General features: G+C 32.3%; 1 pseudogene; it reads left to right on the top strand.

Annotated features, from left to right (window-relative positions):
• The first annotated feature begins 1,162 nt into the window (after nt 1-1,162).
• Nucleotides 1,163-12,016, top strand: part of LOC100853314 (receptor-like protein EIX2) — a 30,234-nt pseudogene continuing 19,380 nt past the window's right edge.

The following is a 12,016-nucleotide window of genomic DNA, read 5'->3' as shown; positions in this document are numbered from 1 at the left end:
ACGGTGAAGAGAAATTGATAGAGCTTAGAAATGACATTGGACTAGAGAGCCCACACTGTTGTAGATGCAACTCTGTAAAAAATGGAAGCTTATTTAATGCCTCCACCCAGTGAGATCCTACCATTGAAAGGTTGACATAATTCATCTTGAGATGCCTTAAGGAAACAAGACTAGTCATCCATTCAAGGTCCTTAACAAATAACTGAAATTCATGAGAAGAAAGATCAAGAAATTGCAAATTAGAAAGGTTTCCCAAGGTTGGAGGAATTGCACCCTATAATCCACAATTTGATAAGTTCAAATATTGTAAATTTTTCAACGATCCAAAGAATTTAGGAATTGAGATATGTTCAAATGAGTTGCCACTCAAATTTAAATATATCAAATATTTGAGTTCTATCAAAGAAGGTCGAATCTTCCCGCTTAAGTTCATTGAGCTCCAATTCTCGTATGCTTCTTTAGAAGAATATAGGGGTCACGTTCTAAGTTAATGGCACGATCCTGTCCCCTCCCTCGCCCCCTACCTTGCCCTCAAGCTATGTTGCTAAGGCAAAATATGAGCAGAATTGAAAAAATTTGGAAAGCAAAAAACAAAGACATGTTTTTGGAAGTTTTTCATTTGATCGTTTTATTGCTTTATTGCTCGAAAATGAGGAAATTTATAATTTAATAGACTCAACAACTTAGAGATAAAACAACAACAATTACTAAAAAATAACTCACGTTACCCACTCTCTAGGCCACTACTGCTAGTTATTTGAACTAACTCAATAAACCAAGATATCTGAAATAAATAAATTAAAATTGTTGCACATGAAATTTCCTCCCTCTTGGAATCGTCCTTGTCCTCAAGGACACACAAAGTCTGGAAATTTGTTTCGAAGTTGGTTCTTATCCTCCCAAGTAGCATCTGTTGTCGGGAGCCTCTGCCAGTGAATAAATAGTTCACGTTTGCACCTGTTGTTGCAAAAATTTAGAACTGCTATAGGCTAAGGTTGCAAGTGACCTGATGTTTCTGGTACTAATGGAAGAGGATAATCAATTTTATCAGTTGTACCAAGCTGTTTTTTAAGGATCGACACATGGAAAACTAGATGAATCTTACTTCCTAGCGGGAGATCAAGTCGATAAGCCACTGAACCAATTCGTTCTAGCACACGATATGGCCAATAAAATTGCAGGGAGAGTTTATGTGACTGTCTTAAAGCCAATGAAGTTTTTCGATGAGGTTGTAGCCGCAAATATAACCAATCACCAACAACGAATTCTCTCTCAACTCGCCCTTGGTCATAAGCAGTCTTCATTCTAGCTTGTGCTTGTTGGAGCTGACATCTTAGGTCTTTTACAACTTTATCTCTTGCTTGGAGCATGTTGTCTACAACTTCAACTTTTGATGTACCAGGAACATAGGAAAGCAAGTTGGGGGGCTCTCTTCCATACACCACTTCGAAGGGAGTTTTGTGAGTAGAAGCATGTAAACTGGTGTTGTAACAGAATTCAGCCCAAGGAACCCATTAAACCCACTCCTTTGGTCTTGAACTAGTAAAGCAATGTAGGTACATCTCAAGAGTCCGATTCACTGCTTCAGTTTGGCCATCTGTTTAGGGGTGGTAAGATGAGCTGAAATTGAAGCTAGTGCCCTACAATTTGAAAAGCTCTTTCCAAAAAGCACTAATAAAAGTGGAGTCCCGATCACATACTATTGAACTTGGCATGCCATGGAGTTTAGACACATTTTCAAAGAATGTTTGAGCCACCTTTGGTGTAGTGTAAGGGTGAGACATTGGAATAAAATGTGCATATTTGAATAGCTGATCCACTACCACAAGGAGTACTGTCTTCCCCTTAGAAGAGAGTAGGCTATCAATAAAATCCATAGAGATGTCTGTCCATACCTGTGTAGGAATAGGCAATGGTTGGAGAAGACCTGCTGGCTTTTGGTGATCTATCTTATAGCGTTGACAAACATCACATTGCTTGATGTAATCAAGTACAACCTTCTTCCTTTGCCTCCAATAGAATACCTCATTCACTCGATGAAGAGTTTTGTAAAGACCCTCATGCCCAATGCCATGAATTTCTTGGAGAATGATTGGGATGAGTTCTGAGTTTGATGGAAGATGGATACGCTCCTTAAAGAATATTACACCATTTCGATTTTCCCATGGTCCAATAGCCTCTCCTTGCTTATGCAACTGATGAATTCGTTGCAGCTCCAGGTGTGATTGATTCTCAACCTTGATGGATTCCAACCATTGGGGTAAGGGACTAGAGACTGCATTGAATTCCCCTTGTGTGTCCTTTCTTGATAAAGCATTTGTTGCCATCTTGTTCTTACCCTTCTTGAATTCGATGGAGAAGTCATAACCCATTAATTTGAGCAGCCATTTTTGTTGCGATTCTATCATTATTCATTGCTCCCAAAGAAATTTAAGGTTGCGTTGGTCAGTTCAGACCATAAAATGACGCCCAAGCAAGTAAGGTCGCCATTTTTTTACTGCAAGAACAAGTGTCATAAGTTCATTTTCATAAGTGGACAACAAAAGGCGTTTTCTCTTCAAGACAGTGCTGAAATAAGCAATAGATCTTTGTTCTTGCATTAGGACAGCTCCTAATCCATTCCCTGATGCATCACATTCCACCACAAATAAGAGCTGGAAATTTGGCAAGGCTAAAACTGGAGCCTGCATCATGGTTTGTTTCAATAATTCAAATGCTTCTTCCACCTTTTGAGATCAAGAAAAAGCATTTTTTTCGCAACATGTTAGTCAAAGGAGCTGCAATTTTGCCATAACCTGCAATAAACTTCTGATAATAACCCATTAGTTCTAAAAAAACCCCTCAAAGTTTTGATAGTTCCTGGTTTTGGCCATTCCATCATTGCCTTTATTTTTTCTGGATCCACCTTCACACCATTTTGGCAAATGATATGCCCCAAATATTTGATTTACGTTTGCCCGAACTGACATTTTTCTTTCTTGGCTGCAAGATGATGAGCTCGCAAAATGGAAAATGCAATTCTAACATGTTTCAGATGTTCAACCCATGTCCTACTATAAATTAGAATGTCATCAAAGAATACCAAAATGAATTTTCTTAGATGAGCCTTGAAAATCTCATTCACGAGTGATTGAAATGTAGATGGGGAGTTAGAGAGGCCGAAAGGCATTACCAGAAATTCAAAGTTCCCATGGTGAGTTCGGAAGGCTGTTTTATGTACATCAAGAGGATCCATTCGTATTTGAAAATACCTAGATCTGAGATCCAATTTGGTGAAGAATTTGGCACCATGTAGCTCATCCAACAATTCATCTATAACTGGAATTGAAAACTTATCTTTGACTGTCACCCGGTTTAGTGCTCGATAGTCCACACAAAACCTCCAACTCCCATCATGTTTTCACACCAAAAGTACCGAAGAGGAAAATGGGCTTTGGCTAGGCTAAATTATACCTTGTGATAGCATCTCCTCCACCAAGCACTCAATTTCTTGTTTCTGGAAATGCGGGTATCGATAAAGACGTACACAAATTGGACCTATTCCTGGCTGGAGGGGAATCCTGTGGTCATGAAAGTGTGGAGGTGGTAATCCCGTAGGTGGTCCAAACAATTTGTTGAACTCAATGAGCAAAGGAGCCATTGCATCTGATAGTAACTCCTCATGATTTGTATGCTCATGCTGGATTGTACAAAGCTGTAAAATAATTCCCCTACCATCACTTTGCCTCAATGTTCTAGAAACAGTATCACCTTTAAGAGCCCGAAGTTTTGAGGAGGTTGAACCTTGTAGCAACACCTTTCGCCTAGCTATAATGAATTGCATTTGCATCCTTAATCCAAAATCCCATAAAATTGGACCAAGAGTACCCAACCACTGTACTCCTAGAACAACATCACAACCTTCTATAGGAAGTAAGAAAAAATCTACCTCAATTGGGATGCCTTGCAAGGGCAATTTTACTCCATTACAACGCCCAGGACTTAACAACCTCTCCCCATTGGCAACCACCACACTAAACAAGCAGCTCCTTTCCGACTTAAGTCCGATGATTTTGGCAAATTTGTGATGCAAAAAATTATGAGTGGAACCAGAATCAATTAAAATAGTCAGTGGAGTCTTACCAATCTATGAGTGGATCCGTATAGTTTGTGGATATTGAACCCCAGCCAAGGCATGTAAAAGATAGTTGGTGTCTCTTCTTCATACTCTTCTTCTATGGCTTCTTCATTCTCTTCTTCTAGTTCAATGAAGAACAATTTCTTGCATTTATGACCCATTGTATACTTTTCATCACAATTGTAGCACAACCCTTGTTGTCACCGCATTTAGAGTTCGATTGGAGATAATTTACGGATTAGTAAAATTCTCTCTAGATTGGTGCCTTTTGCACCACTAGGGGTTGAGGTGTTCCATTGGTTGTTGGGGTTGCAAACTAAAGAAGAGAATGTTGGGTTGGTTGGGCGCCTCACTTCCTAGGCTTTGAGTTCATTGTGCTAACCCAACTGCAGAAGACAGATTTTGAGGGTTTTGGATTCTTACATCCGCCCTTAGCCCATCCTTCAATCCTTTAATAAAACACTCAACTTCTTGTTTATCTATCAAAGTGTCGGCCGGTGCTAAAAGCCTTTCAAACCGAGTTTGATAGTCTGAAACAATTCCCATTTGCTTAAGCTTGCATAAGTCTCCAAAGAAATCTTCATATTAAGTTACAGCAAACCTCTCTGGCAATCCCGCCTTCATTCCATCCCAAGTAACCAAGTGACCTTGATTTTTGCATCACTGATACCACAATTGAGCATCTTTTTCCAAGTGGTAGGCTGGTAATTTGACTTGATTCTTCCAATGATGTCCCTTGAAATTCAAAGAATTGTTATGTGCGACAAATCCATAAAGTTGGATCTTCCGAGCCATCATAGCGAGGAAAATCAAGCTTTGCAAACTTAGGAACCGCTAGTCCACTTGCGTACCTAACACCACCCTGTCCATGTGGTCCTCGATTCCTATTGACGGACCCTTCTTCCGGCAAGTCTAATCGGGAGTTCATTACCCCCACTAGTTCTTCCATCTGCTTATGGAGCCTTTCTTGACCTGAACTCAGGTTCTCAACCTGATTTTCAAGCCTTTGGAGTCATTGATCGTCAGCCATAACCGGCTCTAATACTACTCTGTCACATTCTAAGTTAATGGCATGATCTCGTCCCCTCCCTGGCCCCCTACCTCGCCCTCGAGCTATGTTGCTAAGGCAAAATATGAGCAGAATTGAAAGAATTTGGAAAGCAGAAAACAAAGACAAGTTTTTGGAAGTTTTTCATCTGATCATTTTACAAGAATGAGGAAATTTATAATTTAATAGACTCAACAACTTAGAGATTAAACAGCAACAATTACTAAAAAATAGCTCACATTACCGACTCTCTAGCCCACTACTACTAGTTATTTGAACTAACTCAATAAACCACAATATCTGAAATAAATAAATTAAAATTGCTACACATGACAATGGGTTATGAAGATTGATTGAAATAACAACTCCTGTGTTGTTTTCACAACCAATTCCTTCCCATTGACAACAATTGCCTCATATCCATGATGAAAGCCGATTGTTAGAAGAATCTTTGAGACCATTTTTGAAGTCAAGAAGAGCTTCTCGATCAGTTCTTAAGCAATTTCCCTCAAGGGTTTCACCCTTATAAGCAAGATTTCTTGTTATTAAACATAGAATGGCCAAAAGGAAACTAGGAATCGAAATTTTCTCCATCTGAGAACACCTATAAAAACAAGTAATTAATATTAAGATTCAACAAAAGAATCAAAATAGTGATGAAATTTGATAAGTAATCAAAACATCGAGTTATTGGATATTAAATAACACATTTATTTTAATCAATCATAAGTTTAATAAGAATAAAACATGTCAAGTGGATGGCATACTTGAACACATATCCATATCAAATATGGTTTGATGATTTTTGCTTATCAAAACAATAGAAATCACCCACAAGAGAAGCTTAGAAGCATTAGGTAGAGGAAAACACTAGAGACAACTTGGCATTGTTGGTAAAGTAAAACAAGACTAGTGATCCATTTGAGATCATTGACATATAAATCATAGGATTCAGAATTAAAAAATAAATCAAAATATTGATGGCTGGAAAGATCAAGAAATTTCAAATTAGAGAGGTTTCCTAGACTAGGAGGAATTGCACCACTGAACCCACAATTTGATAGGTTTTGATATTGTAAATTCTTAAAGATACAAAAAATTCAAGAATTGAAGTACGTTAAAATGTGTTGTCACTCAAATCTGAATATCTCAAGGATTTGAGTTCTATCAATGAAGATCCAATCTCTCCACACAAGTTCATAGAGGTCCCATTCTCATATGCTTCCTTGGGAGAATATGGCTTAAGAAGATCAATTGAAATAATAGCTCTTGTTTTATTTTCATAATCAATTCCTTCCCATTGACAACAATCAAGCCCTCTCCATGATGAAAGCCAATTGTTAGTACTTTTGAGACCATTTTTGAAGTGAGTAAGAGCATCTCTATCAATTTTTAAGCAATTTCCCAAATTAGTCTCACCTTTACAAGCAAGTTCTCTTATTATTGAACATAGAATGATAAAAAGGAAATCGAGAATTAAAATTTTCTCCATCTAGGAACACATGCAAAAACAAGTAAAATTAAGTTCCAACACAACAATAAAAATAGTGACAAAATTCAATTAGTAATGGAATCAAGACATCAGACAATTAATAACACCTTTAACTTAACCACTCATTTGTTTCGAAAGATTAAAAATTGCCAAGTAAACAACATACTTGAATACATGTTAAAGAAAATATAATTAATATCAATTATGCTTTGATGATTGCTAATGATCAAAACATTCCAACTATAGAAATCTCCTACAAAAAAACTTGAAGCATTAGATAGAGAGAAACACTATAAAAAAACTTGGCATTATTAGTGGAATAGGATCTTACCAATTATCTTCCTTTTTTTTTTTTTCTTATTCTAATTTAGTCATTCCTTTGGATGCAGAGACATATATAGAAGATAATTCAACTAGAAACCATGTGGATGATAGTGATAGGCTCCTATCCTTTCTTTTTAGCAATATTTTGAAAAATGGACTAGACCAACCACTTGAATCAATTCAATTGCTTACCAATTCACTTTCCAATTCAAGTGACCTTTTCAAACTATTTTGGGCTTACCGATTACTACTATTTGAATATGATCAAATTGTGTATATGAAGTAAAAAGATGAATTTGCAACTATCTTTTTTTTTTAGAAAAAATTCCAAGAAAAAATATTTAGGTGATGTTTGTCTTTTAACTTAATAATAATAATAATAATAATAATAATAATAATAATAATAATAATAAGGAAAATAATAAGGAAAATAAGTAAAAAGATGAATTTGCAACTATCTTTTTTTAAAAAAAATTTCCAAAAAAAAAAACATAAAATGTATAAAACACGATTTATGCAGTTTTCCATAAAGCTTACATTCACAAATTGAAGATAAAAAAGAACTTCCACTATTGTTTAAGAATATTATAATCCTATAACTCTTAAATCCTAAAGTCTAAATTAATTATACCAAGAAAAATGATTCTTTCTTATTTGATAAAATGACTTCTCATATTTTCTTGATTGGAATATTTAATATAAGGAACCAATTATCTAATTATTTGAGACACAAAATATTTGTGGAGATATTACTACCAGTTTTCCTTATTCTATATAAAGAATATAATTATATCATATTATATATATTTATGAAATATTTTATATAAGGTGGTAAGGACTATACGTGGTAGATAGAGATATGATAAAGAGTGAGAGACACTTGTTGGAGTAAGACCACAATGAAGACAATAAAAAGGTTAAAACTTAAAACCACAATGAAAAAATAAATAAATAAATAAATAAATAAAAAACAAAAAACACATCAAATGCGATTTATGCAATTTGCCATAAAACTTACATTCACAAATGAAGATAAAAAAGAACTTCCAGTATTGTTTAAGAAGATTATAGTCCTATAACTCTTAAATCCTAAAGTCTAAATTAATTATACCAAGAAAAATGATTCTTTCTTATTTGCTAAAATGACTTCTCATATTTTCTTGATTGGAATATTTAATATAAGGAACTAATTATCTAATTATGTGAGTCACATAATATTTGTAGAGATATTAATTACTACTAGTTTTTTTTATTCTATATAAAGAATCTAATTATAATCACATTATATGTATTTATGAAATATTTTATATAAGGTGGTGAGGACTATACGTGGTAGATAGAGATATGATGACAGAACAAGTATTTGTTGGGAAAATTGAAACACCTAAATACAATAAGAAAAAAGAAAGTGAAATAAGAAAAAAGATAAAATATTTACCTAGTTTGAGATAATCGCCTACATCTATGAGAAAGAAGGATCATATTAATTTATTAATAAACTTTACACACTTCAAACTCTCTCAACATACCTTTCTTTACCCAAAACTCATACACCTTTTGACTATCTCTATTCATTCTTTGCTCATTTTTTCCTTCTATCTTAAAATCATATATAAAACCATATATCTATAAAGTTCTAATCCTGATCAAACTTAAAAGGGTAATTTACCCAAATATAAACTCTACAAATATTAAATTTCCTCTAAATAAATTGAGTCTATATATATATATATATATATTAAAAGAATTTTTTTCTTCTAAATCCAATAGACCAAGTCCCCCGACAAGGACTAGATATCATTTTATTGAATTTTCATGGACCAAGCATAACTTGCTTATATAGGAAAGTAGAAATTTTATTACAATGAAGAATTTTCGACATTTCCTTTCATTGAATTCCACATCCATACCATCATCCGTGGAAATTTATGCCTTCATTCAAGAAGATGTAATATTATAAATATAAGAAAATATTCTTAGTTCTTGCCTAGTATTCTCTTTTCGCTATCATTTGGGAAAGAGACAATTTTCACAATAATGTGTACCAAGACTTCTATAATATCCTTTGCACACTTATAAATGTTAAACTAAAAAAAAAAAAGTTTCAAAACCTCAATGCTTTAGGGAAAAAAAATTGTTAAAGCAATTATAGAACTTGTAACTTTTTAGATGAGTGTATTTACTAACTAAGCAATCTAACAAAATCTATGAAAGTTTCTTAAGAAAAAAAAATATTTATGAGATGTTATATTTTATACTACATAACATTATGCTTTGAGGAAAAATTCTCTAGTGATAGAACATTTTCTTCTAATTTAAAAGAGAAACATGTTGTCACTCTCTTGTATAATGATTTATTTAAGTGGTTAGAAGAATGATACTTGGTGATAAATAATATATAATATAATTTTAAATATAATAAATATCTCATCAAATCAAATGACTAGTCTCATACTTATTCATCAATAACACACTAACTATATAATACCCTTTAAATCATCTATATCACTCTTGAAACAAATTCACAATAATAAATCATATTAAAAGCCTTACTACATCCCTAACAATGATTTTTGAAATTATTTTAAAATATATATAAAATTGGACTTCCAATAACTTCAACAAATTTGTAAATATTTCTCTCTCTTACCATTTAAAATAAAAGGAAAGGAAAGACCAAATTATTGCTTTGAAAAACTCAATTCTTTTGTAGTTTAGTTTTATGAAATTAATTAAGAAATTAAAATTTTTCTTAGAATATTCATATAGCAATCTTTCCTTAGTTGCTTTCATAATTGAATTTGACATATTTTAAATTATAGGAATTCTTTAGAGGAATATGAAATTTGATTTCTAGTTTATGAGCTAAAATCATTACTGTAATTACTTAGAGCATGTTTGATAATGATATTAAAAGTTTAAAATTTTCTAATATGAGTTTATTATTAAGTCTATATGACCGAAAGGAAAATAGTTATAATCACCTAATCCAATCATGTCAACTTTTGATAGTTGTAAGTGTCTAAAAATTGTGCAACTGGTGTATGTCATGTAATTTTATGCTGTTAATTTCTATCACGATGACAACTTTTTCTTCAATCATTTTAATATATTTTTGTTGTATCTTGGTACCTTATTAGCGAAAATTTTCGTTGGATTGACTTCAACTTTATGTTTAGATCATCAACATTCAAGCCTTTTCAATTGTATGTGGCTAAAAAAAAAAATAGAGATATATAAATTAAAAATTCAAGGTCCAAAAACATGTTGTTGTCTTCACTTAAAACATTATTTTTGAAGTTGTCTCCTTTTGTCCTCTTGTAGAAAACAAAACGTACTCCTCACTTCAATCCAAGGATGTATATAAAATAATAAAATATGAATTGACTAGTCTAATTATGAAGTCAAGAACCATCTTCTCATTCATTAAAGGAACCATTTTTAATCGTATCAACTACTTAAATAGAGCTTGAGCTTTAACAATTACCTTTATTTGAACTTTATCACCAATTAGTGATATTCTTTCCATTAATTAATTACCTTCAAATTAGTTATGTATTAGTTAACAAAATTTTCTATCTGAATTTATAGTTGAATAATTATAGCTAAGTGAGAAAAAAAAAATTAAGTTCTATTTGAATTTAAGTAGAAAAAAATGAGAAAAAAACACCATCTTAATCTATAATCTTTTAATTTTTTTTTTAATGAGAGACTTAGTCTATTATGTTGATTCAAACTTTAACTTTGCATTATGTCTCATTGTCCCTTTGAGCATGACTTTGCTACTATATGTCACACACAAGAAATAATATGCACATATAGATGATAAAGTCATCACCTCTATGAATTGAGTTGTGGAAAAACCTTCCTCAAAATATCACAGTCTTCATGTTGCCCTATCAATAAGTATATAAGTAATATTTCACAATCTTACAAACAATTAAGGAAAAAATAATCAATAGCGTATCCACAATTTTAGCATACCACCCCAAAATATTCCAAAGATTGTGACCACTTTTTAAGGCCATTTTTGCCATGTCATGTCATGTCAAGGGAAATTTAAGGGTATTATTTTCCTCATTTATTTATTCAAGGTTTATGCTTGTCTACCAAGGTGGCCATTTTTCCTCAAGTTTTTGCCATTTCTTGCTACCTTATCAAGAAAATTTTGCATTAGCTTGACTTTGACTTTATGTTTGGGTCATCTAGATTGGGGGCCCTGTAATTGCCTATGCCTCAAAAAAATACAAAAATAAGGACACAGAAACTAAAATTTCAGTTCATGTCAACAAATTTTAGCAAACCACTCCATAATATATGAAATTTCTTAAAAATTGTATTTTTGTAATAATAGTTCTAAGCTTTTTTTCCCTTTATTTTAAGAAATATTTGAAAGTGTCAATTGCATTTTAAATTTTGCAAGACTTGGATGAGTATTTGTAAATAATAGATATTTTATATATTTTCATTTTTATTGAAAATATATTTTTTTTTGGTAAAAAGAATTTTACACTAGAAATTCATTTCCTCACATAGAATTGTTAGAAAAATTTTAAAATTGCCTAATCCATATGGTGCTTTTACGAAGTATATATGATTTAGTTGTGCTTCAATGAATCAATTGCTTTAGATTACTTAATTTCCAACCAATTGAATTTTACATTTAGATATAAGGTAATTTGGGTAAGTAACTGTTAATAGCTACATAATTTCTTTATTTTAATTTTATAAAATTAAATATATAACTTATAGTAAACAAGTTGGAAGCATATAGTCATTCAAGCCTTCATTTTTCCTTTTCGATTTGCTATAAAGTTGATTTTGTTTCCTAATTTGAGAAAATTTTGAAAAGAAATAAAGTAAGTTGTAAATTAAAACCACAATAAAAAATAATAAGAAAAATAAGAAAACAAAAACAAAAAACGCATAAAACACAATTTATGAGGTTTTCCCTAAAGCCTACATTCACAAATTAATTATACCTAGAAAAATTATTCTTTCTTATTTGCTAAAATGCCTTATGATATTTTCTTGA

Source organism: Vitis vinifera, chromosome 9 (genome assembly GCF_030704535.1).
Source record: "Vitis vinifera cultivar Pinot Noir 40024 chromosome 9, ASM3070453v1".
Classification (NCBI taxonomy): Eukaryota; Viridiplantae; Streptophyta; class Magnoliopsida; order Vitales; family Vitaceae; genus Vitis; species Vitis vinifera.
Note: the sequence above shows the minus strand (reverse complement) of the source record. Positions and strands in the feature narration are given on the sequence as shown.